This window comes from Octopus bimaculoides, chromosome 5, assembly GCF_046866305.1.
Source record: "Octopus bimaculoides isolate indiv1 chromosome 5, ASM4686630v1, whole genome shotgun sequence".
Taxonomy (NCBI): domain Eukaryota; kingdom Metazoa; phylum Mollusca; class Cephalopoda; order Octopoda; family Octopodidae; genus Octopus; species Octopus bimaculoides.
Genome location: NC_142932.1, coordinates 74463101 through 74486314, shown reverse-complemented (window position 1 = coordinate 74486314; position 23214 = coordinate 74463101). Strand labels below are relative to the sequence as shown.

The following is a 23214-nucleotide window of genomic DNA, read 5'->3' as shown; positions in this document are numbered from 1 at the left end:
TTCAGTTGCAGAGTTCCCTTTTGTAAACTAATAATGTATTATGTGCCTCAAATGCTCCTTAGACTATTCCATGTTTAAAGAGCTCTGATTAATGAAATTTCAATTACATTATCCTGCAAAATGAAATTTAATTAGTTGAAATATGTCCAAATACATATAAATGTTACTTGATGTCATTAGACATTCTAACATACTGTTAAAGCATTTAGAAATTGACAATAAAGAAGTCTGGACATTACTTATGAGATGACCTGATATATATATTCTGTAAATAATAATAATCATAAGCTTAAAGCTTATAAGCAACCAAACACAGACATCTCCAAAGTAAACAGAGGCCATCGTTTCTGAAAGATTTATTTCTAGGAACAAAATAAAGTCATTTGATGCATTTAAATACTTAATCTAGTATCATATATTATACATATATTATTATATGACTCGTGGTGCATGTGCCCAACAGAGTATATCATAAGTCATCTTAATTGAAATATAGAACTTACTGAAAGTGCTCAGTGCATAATCAGAAGTAATTATAAATAATTCAGGACAGCAAACATAATCTCTAGTGAGAAAATGAGATAGGAAAAAAATATATATCCGATTTGCCACATTAAAGAAAATATCCTTAGAAGCATCTTGGTAATATATTCTCAGCAATATATTCTAATAGACGTGATTCTCTGTAATATATCCTAATATACATGCAATGAGATATAGAAAAAAATATGGTCTAAATTTCAAATATTGGTTTCAAATTTTGGCACAAGGCCAGCAATTTCGGAGGAGAACCTAAGTTGAATACAACAACCCCATGGCTTTTGAACCTAGAATGTAAAGACAGATAAAATGCTGCTAAATCAATTACATCTAACCTAGTGTCAGTTTGCTGCCTTAAAGAAAAGGATAAAGATTTTTCCCACATCAAAAGAGACTCATAGGATTGGTTTCTTGGTTTCTGTAGCAAATATATACCCTCCTGGAACAGATGTTAATCCATTCCAGGATTACTCATTTTTGCCAGCTGAGTGGACAGGAGCAACATGAAGTGAAGTGTTTTATTCAAGAACATGACAGGGTGCCTGGTCCAGTAATCAAAATCACTTAGCCATGCACCTCCACCAGCATTGCAAATATTGGTTTCAAATTTTGGCACAATGCCAGCATGTTGGGGGTGGGGATTAGTCGATTACATCAACCCCAGAGCTGAACTGGTATTTATTTTATCAACCCTGAAAAGATGAAAGACAAAGTTGACCTCAGCAGAATCAGTATTGCAAATATTAATATCTTTTCTACTGTAAGCACAAGGCCTGAAATTTTGGGGAAGTCGATTACATTGACCCCTAGTGCACAACTAGTACTTATTTTATCAACCCCAAAATAATGAAATGTAATGTCAACCTCGGTAAAATTTGAACTCAGAACATAAATAGTAATAGTAGTAGTGTGGGGCCATGTGCTGTAACAGGGCATTGCTACATCCACCATTTTATTGGAGATTCACTATTCCTGGTAGATGACACCTTTGCACTATTCAGGCAACAACCCTCCAACCCATGGGTCTGTTTGGGTAGTTGTTACTGGTGTGGAGTTTATGAGGCTGGAGTGCAAGTCATACCGCAACCTCTTTTAGTCACCATTTTGCAACACACAAGGGAAACATAGTGTCTATTTTTTGCATGCTGGTCCCCACATAGCACTAGAACAATGTGAAATGAAGCGTTTTGCTCCAGAACATAACATGTCGCCTGGTCTTAGAATCAAGCCCACAATCTGGCGATTGTAAGTACAATACTCTAACCACTAGACCATGTGACTTTATGTAAAGAGCCAAAAGAAATGCCACTAAACATGTCATCCAGCATGCTAACAATCCTGCCAGTTTACCACCTTACTGCAAATATCGGTTTCAAATTTTGGCATAAGGCCAGCAACTTTGGGTAAGTCAGTTGAATTGACCTTAGTACTCAACTGGTACTTATTTTATCAACCTTGAAAGGATGAAAGGCAAAGATGACCTCAGTGGAATTTGAAAAACAGACAAAATGCTGTTGAGCAATTTGCTTATGATCCTGCCAGCTCACCACCTTCCTTACTGAAAAATATTAATATCAAAGTAGATAAAGAGGTGCCAAGTTCTAATTGTGGTGGTACCTGTGGAAGGGATAGACCCAAGACGATGTAGGATGAAGTGGTGAGAATGGATCTTTGGAGGTTGGGCCTCACTGATGAAATGATACGGGACTGGAAGATGTGGTGATTTGCTGTTCTTGATAAGCCAGGTCAAGCTAAGTAAAATCACTATCTTCCACACATACAGGCTTGTCTTTCAGGTGCTGGTGCCACTTAAAAAGCACTCATGCCAGTGCTGTGCTAACGCACCCATGCTGGTGCTGTGTTGGTGGCCTGTAAAAAGCACTCAGCACACTCTGTTAAGTGGTTGGGTTTAGGAAGGGCACCCACCTGTAGACACTATGCCACAAAAACCAGTTGGAATCCAGACAGCATGGAAAGTGGACATTAAATAATGATGATGATGATGATGATGATGATTATGATGATATCAGTTTGCCTAAACATGGCAGTATGTTTGGATTGCTAACTTAATCAGTTTTTAGAATATTCCATGTTATTAAAGGTGAAGTAGTATTGATATTTTGATTCTTTCTGTGTAATAACCATAATGTGCTCAATATTTTAAACGCAAAGTAAAACAATGTCATTAATTATTCATGCATGTATATACTCACAAAATACAATAGCAATTATTACTTTTAATATCCATCCTCCATGCTAACATAGGCTGGAAAATACGACAGTCTCCAGTAAGCTACAGGTTTGCTTCATGCTCTGATGTCTATTTTGGCATGGTTTCTTCAGCAAGGTGTCCTAAAGCCAATCATTTTATCAAGTGTTTTCTTTTTTCTTTTATTTATTATTATTGCCATGCAGCTTGCAAGACTATGAAATCTGAGAGGGTGAAGCCAGGATTAGGAGATGAGGTGGTTAAAGTATAAAAGAAGGAAGCAGAGAAGGTTTCTTGCTATAGATGAGCTACATGGTATGTATATGTATATATATATTTTCCTCACAGAGGCATTGACAAATGACTGAGACCTTTGTCAATATGCCGTGCTTGAGAAGAAGATCCATCAAGCCAAGTGAAATCGTAATCATGGCAGATAGCAGTGTCATGCGACTGGTACCCGTGCCAGAGGCACATAAAAGAAACCATTACACTCTCAGAGTAGTTGGCATTAGGAAGGGCATCCAGCTGTAGAAACCACACCAAATCAGATTGGAGTCTGGTGCAGCTCCTCAGTTTACCAGCTCTGGTCAAACCGTCCAACCCACACCAGCATGGACAATGGATGCTAAAAGATGATGATGATGATGATGACATACATACATGCATATATATTTATATCATCATCATCATTTAACATCCTTTTTCCATGTGGCATGGGTCATATATATGTTGTATAAACTCAATTTTCATTTTCATTTTTGTTCACTCTTGTTCTAATTATAGCATCACCTTGTCTAGTAAAATGTGCTGCGTTACCTTATGATCTTTGGTTGTTGAGCCTCTGAGACAATGACAAGTGACTGAGACTTCTGGTGATTTACTGTGCTTAAATAGACATATCAAGCTGAGTGAATTATGGTCATTGCTAGTATTGGTGATATGTAAAAGGCATCTGCACTGGTGATATGTAAAAAGGCCCCAATACAGTCTGTAAAGTGGTTGGCATTAGGAAGGACATTCAGCCGTAGAAACCAAGCCAAAACTGATGACTGGAGCCTGGTGCAGCTCTCCAGCTTACCAGTTCCAGTCAAACCATCCAACCCATGTCAGCATGGAAAACGGATGTTAAATGGTGATGATGATGATGATGATGATGATGTCATAAATATGGATACCTTATTTTGCTAGCCGTTTGCCTGTCTTTCATTTTCAATTTTATTTCAGTAGTTCTTAGTTTTAGTCTTATTTTTAGCAAGTTCTTATTAACTTGTTGATTATCTTATCTGTCTCATATAACCATGCTGCTTGGTCGTTCACAGTGTGCCCTACCATTCTGCCCTCACTGCAACCAAGGTAGCCAGAGTATGTGATAGAATACTTAATTTTAGACTAGTTTTGCAAAATGGAACAGCAAATATTATTTCTGCATACACTCCTTAATTGGGGTTACCAGAGGAAAAGAAAGATCAATTTTATGACACTCTTTTGCAGACTATCACTTGGACAAATGTCAGTGACCTTCCCTTTGTGGCTGGTAACTTCAATGGACATTTTGAGCAGCATCTGGATGGCTACCATGGAGAGCATAGAGGCCATGGATTTGTAGGAAGGAACCAGGCTGCTGAAGTCTTGTGATGCAGATGAACTCATGACCTGCAATTCTAACTTCAGGAAGCTAGCCAATCACCTGTTTGCCTATCAATCTTGTGAACACACAAGCCAGATTGACTACTTTCTCACCAGGAAACAGGAAAGATGGTTTCTTATAGATGCATATGTATTATGTACAGGAGTGTTTGTGTGTATGTATATGTATGTGTGTGTGGGCGTTTGTGTGTGCATGTATGTGTGTGTGTGTGCTAGTATGAATGTGTGTGTGTGTGTGTGTATATATATATATGTATGTATGTACGTGTGTGTATAGTTGTGTATGTTCCTATGTAGTTATTTGTAAATGTATGCAGATATATATGTGTGTATGAATACAAGTATGTTTGTGCATGTATGTGTGTACATGTCTGTATGTATATATATATATATGAATGTATACGTGGATGTGCATATAAACACACACATATATATATGCACAAAGGGTATTTGGCTCATAACTGTGCGATCATGAGTTCAATTCCCAGCAACATGTTGTGTCCTTGAGCAAGATACTTTATTTTGTGTTGCCAGAAAAAATGAGTTGTACCTGTATTCCAAAAAGGGCCACCCTTGTTACATTCAGTGTCACGCTGAATCTCCCTAAGAACTGCATTAAGGGCATGCATGTCTGTGGAGTGCTCAGCCACTTGCGCAATATTTTCACTAGCGGCCTGTTCCATTGATCAGATCAACCGGGATCCTTGTCATCATAACTGATGGAGTGCCGTGGCTGTGTTGTAAGAAGCTTGCTTCCCATTTGTGGTGTTATGAGCCAGGCTGTGTTGGAGGGAAGGACTGGAAATGAGGGAGTACACAGGTCTTGTCGGAAGTGGGGCCTGCGGGTCCCACCGGAAGGGCTGTGGTGGGCATGTGGGCATCTGTGAGGTGCGAGCAGGCAGTTTGCAGTTGATGGATGGAGCCAGCAGCAATGGACAAGAGGATGAAGCTGGCAGCAACATGCGAGGGACTGAGGCCAGTCTTGAAGTCCCACGGTGGTCGCAGAGGGAGCGGTGCCCTCCTCACTGGTTGGCTGATTACAAGATAAGTTAAGGTGTATGGTCAGGGTTGAGGAGAGGGTGTGGACAGGTTGGTTGAATGATCTTCAGATTAGGTGGGGGGGGTGTTATGAGCCAGGCTGTGTTGGAGGGAAGGACTGGAAGTAAGGGAGTAACTAGGTCCTGTCAGAAGTGGGGACTGCGGGTCCCACCAGAAGGGCTGCGGTGGACATGCAGACATCTGCAAGGCATGAGCAGGCAGTTTGCAGTTGACAGCATATGAGAGCAGCCCTGTTGGATGGTACGACAGCAGACAGACTGCGTGGACATTGTGAGTGACCCCTTCCATATAGACAGGTAAGACCTCCGTAATTCTCCCTCTGCTTCTGTCTTTTCCTCCTTCACAACACACCAACCACATGGTTCCAGGTTCAGTCCCACTGTGTGGAACCTTGGGCAAATGTCTTCTACTATAGCCTTGGGCCAACCAAAGCACCATGAGTAGATTTGGTAGATGGAAACTGAAAGCCCATTTAAAAAGTACCTTTGAATCATCAGGTGACACGCCATGCTTGAGGAGACCTATTGAGTCAGGTGAAATCAAAAATCAAATCACAATAAAAAATAGAAACTGTAGTTGTGGCCGATGCCAGTTGTGGCTGGTGCAATATGCACCGTTCATGCATGGGTCGTTGCCAGTGCTGCCTGACTGGCTCCCTGTGCAAGTGGCATGTAAAAAGCACCATCCGAACATGGTACGATAGTTGTAAAGGATTGTCACTGTCATACAAGCAGTGTGCTTCATTTCCAGTTTCTTTGAAAGCATGTCTGGTCATGTGGAAATATTACCTGCTTTGGGAGCAGTTAAGGGTTGCTGACAGAAAAGGTAGAAAATCTGTCTCCATGCCACCATGGAAATGCGGTTTTTAAAATGATGATGATGATGATAATGTTATATATGTATATCTGTATGAGTTTCAGTGTGTGTGTGTGTGTGTGTGTGCACTCAATATCAGTGTATTGTGTCTATTGTAAACAAAATGTTTTCCTATCAATATATATATGTATATATATATATATATATATATATATATATATATATATATGTTTTCCTATACTATATGTGTTTGTGTGTGTGCATGTGTGTGTACGCCTATTATCAGTGTATTGGGACAATTGTAAACAAAATGTTTTCCTATCTATATATATTTATATACATGTTTTCCTATCCTATCCAATGTATATATATATATATATATATATATTATCTTTTATTTGTTTCAGTCATTAGAGTGCGGCCATTAGTTGAATGAATCGACCCCAGTAATTATTTTTTAAGCCTATTGGTGTCTTTTGCTGAACTGCTAAGTTACGGGGATGTAAACACACCAACACCAGTTGTCAAGCTGTAATGGGGGGACAAACAGAGACAGAAAGGCACACACATATAGATATATAGTACATAGATATACGATGGGCTTCTTCCAGTTTCTGTCAACAAAATCCACTCACAAGGCTTTGGCTGGCCTGAGGCTATTATTGAAGACACTTGCTTAAGGTGCTACACAGTGAGACTGAACCCAGAACCATGTGGTTGGGAAGTTTCTTACCACACAGCCACTCCTGCACCTAGATATATGAAGAAAAAAAACTCCAAATGACCTGTCCATGTTTTCTTTGTATCGTCTATCTGGATGTTTTGTCCCTTTCTTGTATCACCTAACTGTCTGGATGTTTTGTGTTCTTGTCCCATTCTGTATTATTTATATATGTGTGTGTGTGTGTGTGTGTGTGTGTGTGTGTGTGTGTGATGTTATATTTATTCACATTACTTTATTATCAAGTTCAGTGGTAAACTTTATCTTTTCTTAGCTGACAAAACAGCCCAAAATAGATCCTTTGTTTCATGGGTAACAATTTGACAGTACACTTATCAAAAAATATTTAACCATTTTAAAATTATCTATCATTATTTACCTAAAATTATTTATAGATAGTTTACTAAATTAGGGGAATTTTTTTCAAGTTTGAACTCAATTTACTGTTCAAATCTACTTGAGGTCGACTTTGGGTTTGGTATAATTGGCTGTTCTTCCATAATCATCATCTTTCTTATTTTCATGATTGCATGGGTCAGAAGGGATTTCTTTTGGCAGATTTTCTACAGCTGGATGTTCTTCCTGTTATCAACCCTCCATTGTTTCCATGTTCTCGGCTGGACACATTTTCATAGAAGATTAGAAATGGAGATCATTTGTATAATGCAACACTCATTTACATGTATTGTGCAATGTCAAGAAAAGGAGACAGACATATGCACATATACATACATTCATTTAATTATCCATCTATCAATCCATCCATCTCTCTCTCTCTATCTATCTATCTATCTATCTATCTATCTATCTATCTATCTATCTATCTATCAATCTGTCCCTCTGTCTGTCTATCGATTTATCTGTCTGTCCGTCCGTCTGTCTGTCTATCTATCTTATCTATCTATCGCTCCCTCTCTTCCTAATATAAATATATATATATATGCATGTGTATATCATCATCATCATCATTTAACAGTCGTTGTCCATGCTGGCATGGGTTGGATGGTTTGACCAGGGCTGGTAAGCTGAGGGGCTGCACCAGCCTCCAGTCTGATTTGGCATGGTTTATATGGCTGGATGCCTTTCCTAATGCCAACCACTCCTGAGAGTGTAATGGGTTCTTTTGCATGCCACTGGCACAGGTGCCAGTTGCATGACGCCAGTGTCTGCCACAACTACAATTTCACTTGGCTTGATGGATCTTCTTCTCAAGTACTGCATATTGTCAAAGGTCTTGGTCATTTGTCATTGCCTCTGTGAGGCCCTATGCTCAAAAGTTGCTTCTTATGTGCCACCAGCATGGGTGCTAGTTACATGATATCAACATCAGACACATTGCCTCCATGAAGCCCAACACTCAAAAAGTACTTTTTACATGCTACCAGCACAGGTACCAGTTATGTGACACTGACAACAGCCACAACTATGATTTCACTTGGCTTGACAGGTCTTCTCAAGCACGGCATATCGTCAAAGGTCTCAGTCACTAGTCATTGCTTCCATGAGGTCCAGCATTTGAAGATCATGCTTCACCGCCTCATCCCATGTCTTCCTGGGTCTACCTCTTCTACAGCTTAACCTCAACTGATAGAAATCAGCAGATCTTCACACAGCTGTCCTCATTCATACATACCAAATAACTATACCAGCACAGTCATCTCTCTTGCACACCACATCTGACGCCTCTTATGCCCAACTTTTCTCTCAAGGTGCTTACACTTTGTCTTACATGCACAGTATACATATATATACGATTTCGATTTCATTTGCCCCAACAGGTCTTCGCAAGCAGAATTTAGTGTCCACTGAAGTAAAGATACGAATTAGTGAGCTGGCTACACTTCTGGCAGAGGTCACAGATTATGCTCTCACTTGCCTTGCCAGGTCTTCTCATGTACTGCATATTTCCAAAGGTCCCGGTCACTGGTCATTGCCTCGGTGAGGCCTGAAGTTCGAAGGTCATGCTTCACCACCTCATCCCAGGTCTTCCTGGGTCTACCTCTTCCACAGGTTCCCTCAACTGCTAAGGTGTGGCACTTTTTCACACAGCTATCCTCATCCATTCTTGCCACATGTCCATACCAGCGCAATCGTCTCTCTTGCACACCACAACTGATGCTTCTTAGGTCTAACTTTTCTCTCAAGGTACTTACACTCTGTTGAGTATGCACACTGACATTACACATCCATCGGAGCCCATCAGGAATCAAGATAAAGCAATTAAGAGTATGAAGACCGGGAAAGCCCCTGGTCCATCAGGAATCACTGCAGAGATGCTCAAAATATCTGGCAGTGTTGGCTATAGCCTAGTCACCCGTATTACGAACCAGGTGATACACGAAGGAGTCATACCCAATGACTGGTGTAGCAGCATCATAATCAACTGCTACAAAGGTAAAGGTGACGCTTTAGATACAAATAATTACAGAGGCATCAAGCTGTTAGATCAGGTTATGAAAGTTACAGAGAGGGTCATAGCCCAACTAATTAGGGAGCGAATCAATTTAGATGAGATGCAGTTTGGGTTCGTGCCAGGTAAAAGCACTACTGATGCCTTATTTCTAGTGAGACAGTTGCAGGAGAAATACCTAGCTAAGGATAAACCTCTGTACCTGGCTTTCGTTGACATGGAGAAAGCCTTTGACAGGGTCCCCCGATCCCTTATCTGGTGGTCAATGAGGAAACTTGGGATAGAAGAATGGTTAGTGAGAGCTGTACAAGCCATGTACAGAGATGCTGCCAGTAAGGTGAGGGTTGGAAATGAGTACAGCAATGAATTCCGGGTAGAGGTAGGGGTCCACCAAGATTCCGTCCTCAGCCCCCTCTTATTTACCATAGTCCTCCAGGCAATCACAGAGGAGTTCAAGACAGGTTGCCCCTGGGAGCTCCTCTATGCTGATGACCTTGCCCTAATTGCGGAGTCACTATCAGAACTAGAGGAGAAGTTTCAGGTGTGGAAGCAAGGTCTAGAATTGAAGGGCCTTAGAGTCAACCTAGCTAAAACCAAAATCCTAATAAGTAGGAAGGTAGATAAAACACAAACCCCTTCAGGTAGATGGCCCTGCTCAGTATGTAGAAAAGGAGTAGGTAGTAACTCTATAAGATGTACCCGGTGCAAGCTATGGACACATAAGAGGTGCAGCAACATCAAAGGCAGGTTAACTAGCAAGTTAGTTTTTGTTTGTGGCAGATGTTCAGGTGCAATAAAGACTGCAAACAAACAGGAAACAACTTCTATCTCATTCCAGGGTGAAAAACTAGAGGTAGTCAATAGCTTCCGCTATCTGGGCGACCAAGTTAGTAGTGGGGGTGGGTGCGCTGAAAGTGTAGCTGCTAGAATAAGAATAGCCTGGGCAAAGTTTAGAGAGCTCTTACCCCTGCTGGCGACAAAGGGACTCTCACTCAGAGTAAAAGGCAGACTGTATGACGCATTCGTACGAACAACCATGCTACATGGCAGTGAAACATGGGCTGTAACTGCTGAGGACATACGTAAGCTCGCAAGGAATGAAGCCAGTATGCTCCGTTGGATGTGTAATGTCAATGTGAATACCCGTCAGAGTGTAAGTATCTTGAGAGAAAAGCTGAACATTAGAAGCATCAGTTGTGGCGTGCAAGAGAGATGATTGCGCTGGTATGGACATGTGGTGAGAATGGAGGGGGATAGCTGCGTGAAAAAGTGCCACACCCTAACAGTTGAGGGAACCCGTGGAAGAGGTAGGCCCAGGAAGACCTGGGCTGAGGTGGTGAGGCAAGACCTTCGTACATTGGGCCTCACCGAGGCGATGACTACTGACCGAGACCTTTGGAAATGTGCTGTGCGTGAGAAGACCCGGCAAGCCAAGTAAGATCGTTGCCAGTGCCCCTGGACTGGTTCTTGTGCGGGTGGCACATGAGATGCACCATTTTGAGCGTGGCCGTTGCCAGTACCGCCTGACTGGCTCCTGTAGGATTTTCGAGCGAGATCGTTGCCAGTGCCCCTGGACTGGCTTGTGCGGGTGGCACATAAAAGACACCATTTCGAGCGTGGCCGTTTTCATGCGGGTGACACGTAAAAGCACCCACTACACTCTCTGAGTGGTTGGCGTTAGGAAGGGCATCCAGCTGTAGAAACTCTGCCAAATCAGACTGGAGCCTGGTGTTGCCATCCGGTTTCACCAGTCCTCAGTCAAATCGTCCAACCCATGCTAGCATGGAAAGCGGACGTTAAACGATGATGATGATGATGATGATCGGAGAATACTGGCTTCATTCCTTGTGAGCCTATGCATGTCCTCAGCAGTCACAGCCCATGTTTCACTGCCATGAAGCATGGCTGCTTGTACACATGCGTCATACAGTCTGCCTTTTACTCTGAGTGAGAGGCCCCTTGTCACCAGCAGAGGTAAGAACTCTCTGAACTTTGCCCAGGCTAGTTTTTTTCTCCCTGGAATGTGGCCAAAGTTGTTTTCTGCACATTTTCAGTGTTTATTGCTCCTGAACATCTGCTACATACAAAAACTAACTTCCTAGTTAACCTTCCTTTGATATTGCTGCACCTCTTATGTGTCCATAGCTTGCACTGGGTACATCTTCTAGAGTTTCTACCTACGCCTTTTCTACAGATCGAGCAGGGCCATCTACCTGAACGGGTTTGTGTTTTGTCTACCTTCCTACTTATTAGGACTTTGGTTTTAGCTAGGTTGACTCCAAGGCCCTTCGATTCTAGTCCTTGCTTCCACACCTGAAACTTCTCTAGTTCTGATAGTGACTCATCAATTAGGGCAAGGTCATCAGCATAGAAGAGCTCCCAGGGGCATCCCATTTTAAATGCAATAGAGGACAATAAAACATCCAGACAGATAGATGATACAAAGGTGGACAGCAAAAACAACAAATAGAGGGACGGGAAAAAGAGGACATACTGGACTAATAACCTGCTATAAAACTTAATAAACATATGCTTCAGGACAAAGTATTAGTCGAGTACAGAGTGGTAATAAGAAAATGAGATGACAAAAGAATAAATGATTATCTTATGAACTTCATTAGCTTACAGTTGTTTCTGCCATAAAATGCAGTGGATTCATAGCTGAGTGCCAGAGTAACACCTTATAAGAACCTCAAGAGAGAGAGAGGGAGAAAAATCAAGCATAAGAGCAGAGTCATGTGCAAGAAAAAAGACTGCATTGGACATGTTATGTGTATGGATGAGAATGGCTTGGGAAGAACCTTTGATCCTGTTTTATGTATATATGATAGATTGCTAACCACTACACACATATTTTTTCTCTCCTTGTTTCTTTCTATGTTCCTTTCTGTGGAAGAGAGTAGGCTCGAAACGTTAAAGACGTTTTCAATTCCTGAGCGTTATACTAATACATCTATTTGTTTTCTCCACCACCTGCCTTCATCTGTTGTGTTTTTGTGAATTCTCCCTCTCTCTCTCTCTCTCTCTCTCTCTCTCTCTCTCTCTCTATATATATATATATATATATATATATATATATATATATATATATATATATATATATATATATATATATATATATATATTTTTTGTCTTCTACTATAGTCTCAGGTCGACCAAAGCCTTGTGAGTGGATTTGGTAGGCAGAAACTGAAAGAAGTCTATCATATATATATAAATGACACCCGCACATACGTAAACAAACACATGCAGACACACATACACAGGAACGCACATATACACAACATACACACACACACGCACGAAAACATACACAATATACACATACACGCACGCACAAAAAATATACACACACACAAGCACACGTACCTAACACTCACAATCCCACACACACACACGTACGCACATCCTCACGCATACACACGCACCCACATACATATACATACACACACACACCTCTCACAAACAACACACTCACACAGACACGCATACAATCACACACACATGGGCATAAACAACACACGCACATGCACGCACGTACAGAAGCAAATGCATGCATACACACATACAAACACACACACATGCACAAAAACATACACATACACACACGCGCACGCACAAAATACACACACTGCTAGGAAATCACACCCACACAACACAGACACACATACTCAAAAACTGCCTGCCTACTTTCTACTGACCATTGTCCACCACTCCCAAACTATTCCTGCTACTAATTCCTTTCACTACGTCACACACACACACACACACTAACAGATAAACAGCCAAACCACACACACACACACACACATACATACGTACACACACGTTCTGTTATTACACACACAGACCCTCGCGCACGCACACATATTTACCTCCTTCTTGCACTCTCCTGTCTTAGAAAGAACTTTTCTTCCACCACTTCCTCTTCTGGTCCTTCCACAATGTAACCTCATGGACATCAGTGGCGATTTTTTCTTCTTCCGTTTTTCCCTTCTTTGAACTTTCCTTGTTTCCGACGAAGAGCTCCACTTGAAACGTCATACTCTCTCTCTTTCCTCTCCCGAGCGTCTTGTAACACAATCTGTATCAGGTCCTCACGTTGTTGTTTTTTGTCTTTTTCCTTTTTTTGAACCTATATATATATATATATATATATATATATATATATATGTATGTATCTATGTGTCTGTGTTATCTATGTATGTATATGCCATAAAAGTCCCACACAGAGATGTTTAGTTAGTGCTCTCATCAGAAGAAATTCCTGTTAGAAACATGGAATTCCCCATTTGCCGACTAGGAAAATGCTACCACCTTCAGACGTCTTCAGTAGGGGTCATGGACATAACTGGAATCGATTTAAGGGGGATAACTCTGCCTTGCCTAATTAGGGTTTACCAGTAGAGTTTCGTTCTAGAATTCTTTTGTTTACAAAATTAACTGAGCATGACATTTTCCTCCCACCAGCTGTAGAGAGGTTATGTCTCTTCGGCCACTTGAGTTTTATGAGTTGTCTTTACAGCTAAGCTCCTTATAGGTATCAATCCTATGGTCACACCAATGGTCAGAGAGTGACCATTGGTTTTGCACCTATAAGATGCTTAGCTGTATAAGCAACTTGTGAGACTCAAATGGCAGAAAGCCATTTGTTCAACTAAAATCCTTCAAGGCAGTGCCCCAGCATGGCTGCAGTCCATTGACTGAAACAAGCAAAATATAAAAAATAACGTGTTCACAGATAAAGTGTTCTTTTTTTATAATCTTCTATTTGAGGGGAGTTGTTAATTGAGGTTTTGATAATTATCTGAAAGTTATCATGGATGTATTAAAAACTTAACAAGCTTTCGAACTTTGCACATATAATATGATGGACAAAGTGAAATGAACTAAACTAACTGAAATGTAAACAAATGATCACGACCAGCAAAAATTGTTTACAAATAATAATAAAGCATTTATCATATAAAATGCAGTTGATTTATTTTGTTTTGGTGCTTTTGTTTTTTTAAATTATTAAACTAAATGTTTTTATGGCAGAAGATAGGAAAAACAAACTACAAGATCAACTTTGGTATACATATAAGTGCAGGTATACCCGTGTGGTAAGAAGCTTGCTCCCCAATCACATGGTTCTGAGTTTAGTCCCACTGCATGGAACCTTGGGCAAGTATCTTCTACTATATCCTCTGGCTGATCAAAACCTTGTGAGTGGATTTGGTAGACAGAAATTGAAAGAAGCCTGTCATATATATATGAGGGTCAGCTGAAAAGTTGATAGGCTGACCAGCATACTCTTATGGAATGTGACCAAATGAGATTTATTTTCCAACATAGTCCTCCTTGCGATCCACACATTTCTTCCATCAGTGTTGCAGTGTTTGGATCCCTTAGGTGAAGAAGCTTTCATTATCTTGCTCTAAAAAGCAGATGTGGCATCAATCTCACTATGATACTGGTTCCCAGCCAAGTGCTTTTTCATGTTGTGGAACAGATGATAGTCAGATAGGGCCAAATCAGGAGAATTGGGATGGTGATCAACCAGTTCAAAGTCACAGTCTCACACAATTGCCATTGAAACCAGGGACTTGTGCGCTGGAGGATTGTTCTGGTGAAACAAGACCCTTTTATCAGTTTTCTTGGACATTTGGTTTTGATAGCCTTTTGTAATTGCCTCAGCAAGTTGGCAAAGTACTCTCCATTGATGGCATGGCTTTTTTGAAGATATCCACAATATCTTTTGCATTCCAAAAAACTGAGGCCATCACTTTCTCTGCAGGTGAAATGACCTTGGATTCTTTGGAGCAGGTGAGGAGGGATGTTTCCATTGAATGGATAGTCCCTTTGTCTCTGGCTCAAAGTGATGAACCCAGCATACATCCTGAGTTAGGAAACCTTTAAAAAACCCAGCTGGATTTGCCTGAAACAATGTCAGATTTTGTTGTGATGTGATCAACGTAGGGTGCCTTTGATCAGGTGTCAGAAGATGTAGCACCCACCGAGTAGAAACCTTTGTCATGCCAATTTTATTGTGTAGAATATCCTCAACTCTTTAATGGGATATGCTAATAGCTTTGGGTATTTGATTTATAGTCAATTGCCTGTCACCCATCAGTATGTGTAAACGCAATCAATGTTTTCCTCAATGGTGGCAGTTGCAGGAAGACCAGATGTTGGGTCATCTTCAAGATTCTCTTATCTCCTCCTATATTCGGATGCTCATTTTTGCACTGTTGATAAAGCTGGAGCATCATCCCCCAATGTAACAACTATGTCAGCATGAATGTCGTTGGGGGCTAAACCCTTTTTCTAAAGGTACTTGATAACACCATGAAACCAAATTTTGTTGATTTTCAAGTGAAGTTGCGACTAGATAGTTTTGAAGTCTTCTTTGAACAGTCAGATGTCAATTTACCCGGAAAGAAACAATGCAATTATCGATATGAGTTGAAATTAATGCATGCAAGATTTCACAGCTCTAACACCACTCCTTCATAGTCACCCTATTGACTTTTTAGTCCAGCCTCGCATGTGTGTGTGTGTGTATATATATATATATATATATATATATATACACACACACACACATATACGTCCTCCACCACAGCTTGACAACTGGTGATGGTGTGTTTACATACTCCTAAGCAAGCAGTTCGGCAAGAGAGACCAATAGAATAAGTATGTAGCAGAGCATCATATTACATACTAATATGTGAGTCGACCTGCACAGCAGACAAATATATTGATGAAGCATCTGGCCTTGCTTTGATACAGTAGCCTCGTTCTGAGCTACACTGTAGAAAACTCTCAGTTCCTATCAGGTTTTAATCAAAGGTACATGTCTTCTCTGCAGCTCCACATGCAATCTCTCACATGTCTATTCACCTCAACACAAGATATATGGTTTGTAAACGAAGATATTTTATCACAGATACATTCTCAAAATGACTGTTCGCATTACACACATACTGTAGTACAAATATATGTTACTTCTTTCAGTGCAAAAGCAAAAACCAAAACTTTCTTTGTATGTAAACATACATGTTTTTGTATCATACTACATGCTTCCACCACAAAAGGTGAACACAGAATAAACAATACATTTATACACAAAAATGTCTTATGGTGATTCATACTAACTGTTTTTCCATTTAATAACACGCACTTCAACAGCCAACGACAGCTACTACAAGTATAAGGTTTTAAAAGAAAAAAAATAATGGGGTCGATTCATTCGACTGAAAATTTTTCTAAACAACGCCACAGCATGGTCGCAGTCTAATGACTGAAACAAGTAGAAGATAAAAGATACAAATCCAGCACTCTCTGTAACGTACGTGTGCGCACATGTACACTCACATAAATGAACAAACACGTAGCTAAACGTATTGCACATAGGTACAGATGTACACAGCATGACAATTTGTCTCGTTATGACCGAATGTTTAAAGCGTATTTTTCTTTGTCCGCCATAATATATATATATATATATACAAATTTCAAAAGAACACTTCACACTTGCACTTACATACAGTACTTATTTGTACTAAATATAAGCGATAATTTGTTTACCTTTCACTTCCAATCGGTGCTGTTTGTCTCACTCTGACTGCCATCTTTTATGCACTAAATTCGAAAGATCGCCTGAAAGTCGCATAAAAGACATGAAATAACTCAAAAAGAGATACAAGTTCTTCTATTTGTCATTAACGATTATTTTACTTTCAATTTGTTTCGCTTTGTCGATCGCCATTTTATATGTACAAAGATCGAAACATTACTCCCAGAACGGCAATCCATCTTTGTTTTTCCCTGCAGTTATTAAGATTAATATCTATTTTGGAACCACTGGGACTATCCCAGGGATTCTAGGAAGAGGTTCGAAGAACTCCCCCGCTTTTTTTTTTTTTTTTTTACTCTTTACTGTTTCAACGTTGGCGATTCATTTGTTCCATCATAATTTGTTCTTAATGCCTCGGTGGATATAGAAAGGTGATTGTATTCGTAACTGAATGAAAGAAGACACTGAAATACTGTAAAATATCTGTGATTTTTGTTTTTATTCCACCTGTGGCTTCTAACGTGAGTGTTCCTGGCTATTATAGTTCCTTAGCCTCGCAGTTATGTGCTTACGATATGTCTAATAATAAAATCAGAGAGTGTGTCATTGAAATATGTAATTTAGAGTTTACAACTTGTGAAGATCTGGAGGAAATACATGTACAGAAGAGAGCAATGGGTTAAGGAGTCGAACGTACAATTTCCTGTAATTCAGGCTACCTCATGGTACCAGAAGTCAAAACGGAAATGGCGTTGTCCTGGAGGATGGCGATCCTCGGTAATGCCGCATGTGTTTTGGGAGTACCCTTAAACTTTTTATAGAGGACTACCATTTTCCCTCTGGCATGATTGGATTGGCATGAGTAACCCTTTCGACTCATCATCGGGCTAACCACACTACTATAAAAATTCGAGGTAATTTTTTGGTAAGGCGTGCCACTCAGAAAATCCTGCGAGCCGCAATTTAGCCATGACTTCTCTATTATGAATATTTACTGATATCCTTTCCCCTCACTTTTTCTTATCACTTGACTTATTAGAAATATAGACATCCCTATAGAATAGAGTTGGAAATTACCTAGCGCTCAAAAAACTGTGATTTCTTCAGACCTATATGTTATAAGCATTGGGGAATATGAATTTGCAAAAGGTAAACACAAGTATATGTGTGGGGAGGGATGTGTCCTCCCATGCTTTTTTCTAAATTTTCAGTTCTGACATTTTTTCGGATTTTCGCACTCTAATTTTTATGAACGGGATTGAGATGCGCAGCCATTGTAAAAGTGGTATCACAATCAGTTGGTCTAGGATCGGTTGGTTATATGCAGATAACATGGTGCTACTTGGCTCATCAGAAGGTGATCTCCAACATGCAGTGAATTGTTTTGCCTGCAAGTGTTGCAAGGCAAGGAAGAAAATTAGTGTTGCAAAGACCGAGACACTGGTCCTCCCAAGTAACTCGTCCCAGTGCACTCTGTATGTTTGTGGATTATCACTGAGACAAATAGAGAAGTTTAAGTATCTGGGAAGGCAGGAGGCTGAATTGGATGCTAGATTTGCCGGTGCTGGCACAGTAATGTACCAGCTCCAGCATCCGATCCTCAGGAGAGGACAGGTTGTTAAAAAAGCAACCTCATTATCTTCATTTCGGTTTTTGTACATCTCCTCACTTATAGTCATGAATGTTAGGTAATGACTGAAAGAATGCGATCATGAATGCAAGTGGCCGAAATGGAGTTCCTCCAAAAGGTCTCCGGATTAACGTTACTCGACCTGGAGTTCAAAGAATCTCTTCTGGTAGAACCGCTACTTCTCCACATTGAGAGGTCACAACTCCCGTATTGCTGACATATGATTAGAATGTCACTTTGAAAGAATCACACAAGACAGATTCTTCAAGCCGAGGCAACTAGCAGAAGACCTAATGATAGACCTAGAACGAAATGCTTGGATAAAATTTATAGGAGAGTATTGTAGTTCGCTTGAAGCATTGTGTATTGTTTGTAAAGAATAAAAGTTTAGAATGGTACAACAATGCACTATAAAATAAGAAATGGACTATATACCTGTTGTAATTTCGTTATCTATAGTCCGATGATATTTCGGAATTACAATTCCTTCTTCAGATCTTCTTCAGCTTTAATTTTTTGCATAGCCCTAATACTCCTTACAAGTGAACTTAACAGAAGAGGGTATGGATATAAAATTAGCAACAAGAAAATAAGTCATCTGTTTTATATGGATGACTTAAAACACTATGGCAAAGAGGATAGTGAAAAGAGGATCGTGAAAATATTCAGTGATGACACCGGGATGGAATTTTATTCTTTATAAAATTAATAGTATCATTTAGTCGCGCTTGGGAATCCTGCCGGAAAATCTAATGACGGTTGCTTCTGACAGCCCCCCCCCCCATGAAGGAGGTACCAGAGGACTCTCTCCCCACGACCTTTCCAGGAGTAGTGAGCGGATGGATGGATGGATAATTTTGAAGAATTATCATTCCCACCAATATATTTTTCTACGTTAATAATCTACGATTCTGAAAACATTCAGATCAAAAAAAAAAAAAAAAAAAAGCAGTTTTTGTCGCTCTAGATAATTTCTGACTCTATTCTATAGGAATGCCGAAATAAATTATTGCACTTATTTCGTATCAACATTTCTAGTCATAGACATTACACTTTCCTTCAGACCAAAATCATAGAAAAAATAAGTTCGACTATTTTTTCTTACATACTTATTACATTATCCAAATACAGCCTCCATTTATTTATGACACCAGGATATGACTAAAGGGTAGCTGACTGCTATTTCTTGCAAGTCGAATGGAGGACGGCTTAAAAACTTTCTCGTCAGTCGCCATTAGAGAGTAGTTTCTGATATATTAGGGAAAGGAAGACGCTGATAAGATAGTGTTTTTATTTAATGGTGAAGTAAAATTGTAAAATAAAATAAAATTTATCTGAAGTAGATTAAAAGAAAACGATTTCACGGACACTCCTTCGAAAGAAGTTTGTTCCATATCATGTTTGTGTGTATGTGTGAAAGTAAGAGAAAGGGAGAAAAGAGAGAGGGGAAAGAAAGAGCTACAATAATAGAGAAATGATAGTGAGAAAGTGCATAAATGTATCTCTCCCTCTCCTCTTTCCCTATATGTGTGCGCGTATAAGTGAGAGAGAGAGAGATGGAGGTCGGAGAGAGGAGGAACGAAAGAAGATGATAGAGAGAAACAAGTATATGCAAATATATACACCTCTCTCCCTGTATATGTGTGCGGTTGTACGTGTGTATGTAGTGTGTGTGTCTGTATGTGCAGTGTATGATTGTGTGTGTAATGTGCGTGTGCGAGCGCGTGCGTACATGTGGGTGTGTGTATGTATGTATGTCTCTGTCTCTCTCTCTCTCTCTCTCTATATATATATATATATATGTGTGTGGGTGTGTGTAGTAATTGTTCAGTTTGGTTAGATTTTAAAAAGTAAATAAAAATTAAGGGGGAGATAACTTTTACTACTTTTTACACATAAACACTGGCGAAATATGAACAGTAACAGATTTTCTCCTTTAACAACCCTTGTGGTGCCTTAATTTTCCATCAGTAACGTCACCACGAGAGTGTGTATGCATATATGTACCTTTCTCTCTCTCTCCTTCTCTCTTTTCCTATAACTTCCCCATCCTCTCGGCTCTACCCTCCGCTACACTTCTACACTGCCCCTCCCTTGTTCAAACTCCAATCTCACCTTACAAACAAATATCTTGAAATACTAATGTGGTCCTTTCTGGTCCCAATCCAGGGGACATAACTCTCATAAACTAAACATTTTTTGTTTATGACGGGTGATTTCTTCCGTGACTTTCCTTCCGGTTTTTTAAATTTTATTTTATAGACCCACAAACCTGATATGACACTTTCAGGCCTATAGCGATAAAAAGCCCATGTCATACTATTACTTTCGGCCATTTCAAGTGATTACTGGAGTTGGTTCTCAACCTCTGCTGTGAAAGCAATTGATAATTTGGCTTTTATGAGACTATTGTATTATATTGGTTTCAAATTTGGTACAAGACCAGCAAGTTCATGAGAGGAGGTATTTTATCTATCCTGAAAAGATGAAAGACAAAGTTGATCTTGCGGGAATTTAAACTCAGAATGTAAAGATGAACGAAATACTGCTAAGCATTTTGTCCAGCAGGCTACCGATTCTGACAGCTTGCTGTCTTCATTAAATAGTATTATATTAATAATTTTAATAATGATAATTCTTTCTAATTTTAGCACAAATCCAACAGTTTTGAGGGGAGGGGCAAGTTGATATTATTAACCCAAGTGTTTGACTGGTACTTTAGTTTATCAAGCTCAACAGGATGAAACACAGTCAGTATCAGTGAGATTTGAATTCAAAAGATAAAGAACCAGAACAAATGATGCAAATCACTTTTTCCAGTGCTCTAAGAATTGTGCCAGCTTGGTACCTTAATAACAAGAATAATAATTATACCACTCTCCAATTATATCACTCTAATTGAGTGCTGACCGCAAACAATACTACTATCAATTGTGGCATTTTCCAAGGTGACTCACTTTCACCTTTAATTTTTGCATAGCCCTAATACTCCTTACAAGTGAACTTAACAGAACAGGGCATGAATATAAAATTGGCAACAAGAAAATAAGTCATGTGTTTTATATGGATGACTTAAAACACTATGGCAAAGAGGATAGTGAGCTTGAAGGACTATTATGTATCGTGAAAATATTCAGTGATGACATCGGGTTGGAATTTGGTCTTGGTGAATGTGCCTAGGCCACTCTCCAGAAAGAGAAATTGAAGACCTCACATTCAGTAGTGTTAGATGTTGACACAGTTATAAAAGAACTCAAGCAGGAACAAACTTACAAATACCTCAGAATAAATGAGGTCTCTGGCATTCAGCATGCAAGCATGAAAAAGAAGATCAGGAAGGAATGTTACAGGAGAATTCGAGAAGTCCTAAAATCCGAGTTAAATGCACGTAACAAGGTGTTAACTATAAATTCCTTAGCAGTTCCAGTTATTATTTATAGTTTCAATGTATTCAACTGGAATATCAGTGAAATAAGGAAGATTGACAGGAAAATCCATAAACTGCTGACTTGCAAAAAGATGAACCAGCCAAAGGCAGACGCAGATTGTCTACCTTCCCAGAACTCAAGAAGGCTGAGGCTTGATCCAGTCTGAAATCTCTTACAAAACCACTATAACTGGACAAGCAAAATATCTTGAAGCATCTAATGACTGGATGTTAAAACTCATTGAAAGCCACAAGAGACATAAGAAGCTTCAATCTGTTATGAAGAAGAGTAAATAATTTGCTAGTGATTTCTTGTAGTAGAACGTAGACTGGTGAATGTTGTGTCACCAGCTTTGCGATGTTTCTCTACCCTTATTTTGAGTGGGTGGCATGTTACAAGAGTATTCCACAGTATTCAAGAGTAATACAACACTTCGCAAATATCTCCTTTGAGTAAACCACCAATAGAAAAGAATATGACCAAAGACTGCGTGTACTCCATCCCATGCAGCTGTGGTAGGTTATACAAAGGCGAAACATGTTGCCCCCTCAAAATAAGGGTAGAGGAACATCATAAAGCTGTGACACGAGGAGATATTGATAAATCGGGTATAGCTGATCATGTATGGAAAAACAGAGACCACCTCCCCCTGTGGGATAAAGGTAAAATAATAGACAGGAAAGACCACTGGAAAATATGAAAACTAAAAGAGGCAGCACATATGCTAGGACATAATAACCTCCTAAGCAAACCTAGTGCAGATATGAGTAACATATGGGAACTAGTATTAAGGAAGGATAGGAAAATATTAGATTTATAAGCCCTAAAATTCACTCCATAATTTGCCACGGGCATGGCACAGTGGTCAAGAGCGCGGGCTACTAACTCCAAGATTCCGAGTTCAATTCCAGGCAGTGACCTGAATAATAATAATAACATTGGAAAAGTACTTTAGGAATGAGAACCCAGGTTCGAAATTCCCCCAGGACACCTGATGAAGGCTGGAGAGTACATCAGCCAAAACCTTGTGTTAGCAACAATACAAGATGAGGACAAATATCCGTCAAATGTAAATAATGTACATAATTCCTCATCTCACAAATATAGGACTGTATCAGCTCTTGTGTTCATATTATTTAGTTTATTAGGAAGAAAAAAAAATTTTAAGCTACAGGAAACTAACTGCACTC

At 39.7% G+C, this 23214-nt stretch overlaps 1 protein-coding gene across 3 annotated transcripts in view; it reads right to left on the bottom strand.

Annotated features, from left to right (window-relative positions):
* The window catches only part of LOC106878884 (DDB1- and CUL4-associated factor 8), a 102856-nt gene extending 82500 nt beyond the window's left edge, over window positions 1–20356 (bottom strand). Inside the window, exons 1-2 of one of the 3 annotated variants that reach the window (XM_089352414.1) lie at window positions 19032–20356; window positions 16978–17049 (exon numbers count right to left, since the gene is read on the bottom strand). The gene's annotated coding sequence lies outside the window, so the exon portion shown is untranslated. Of the gene's footprint in view, window positions 1–16977; window positions 17952–19031 lie in introns of those variants that run through there. The other 2 variants (XM_089352415.1, XM_089352413.1) reach the window with 2 other exon arrangements.
* Window positions 20357–23214: the final 2858 nt, after the last annotated feature.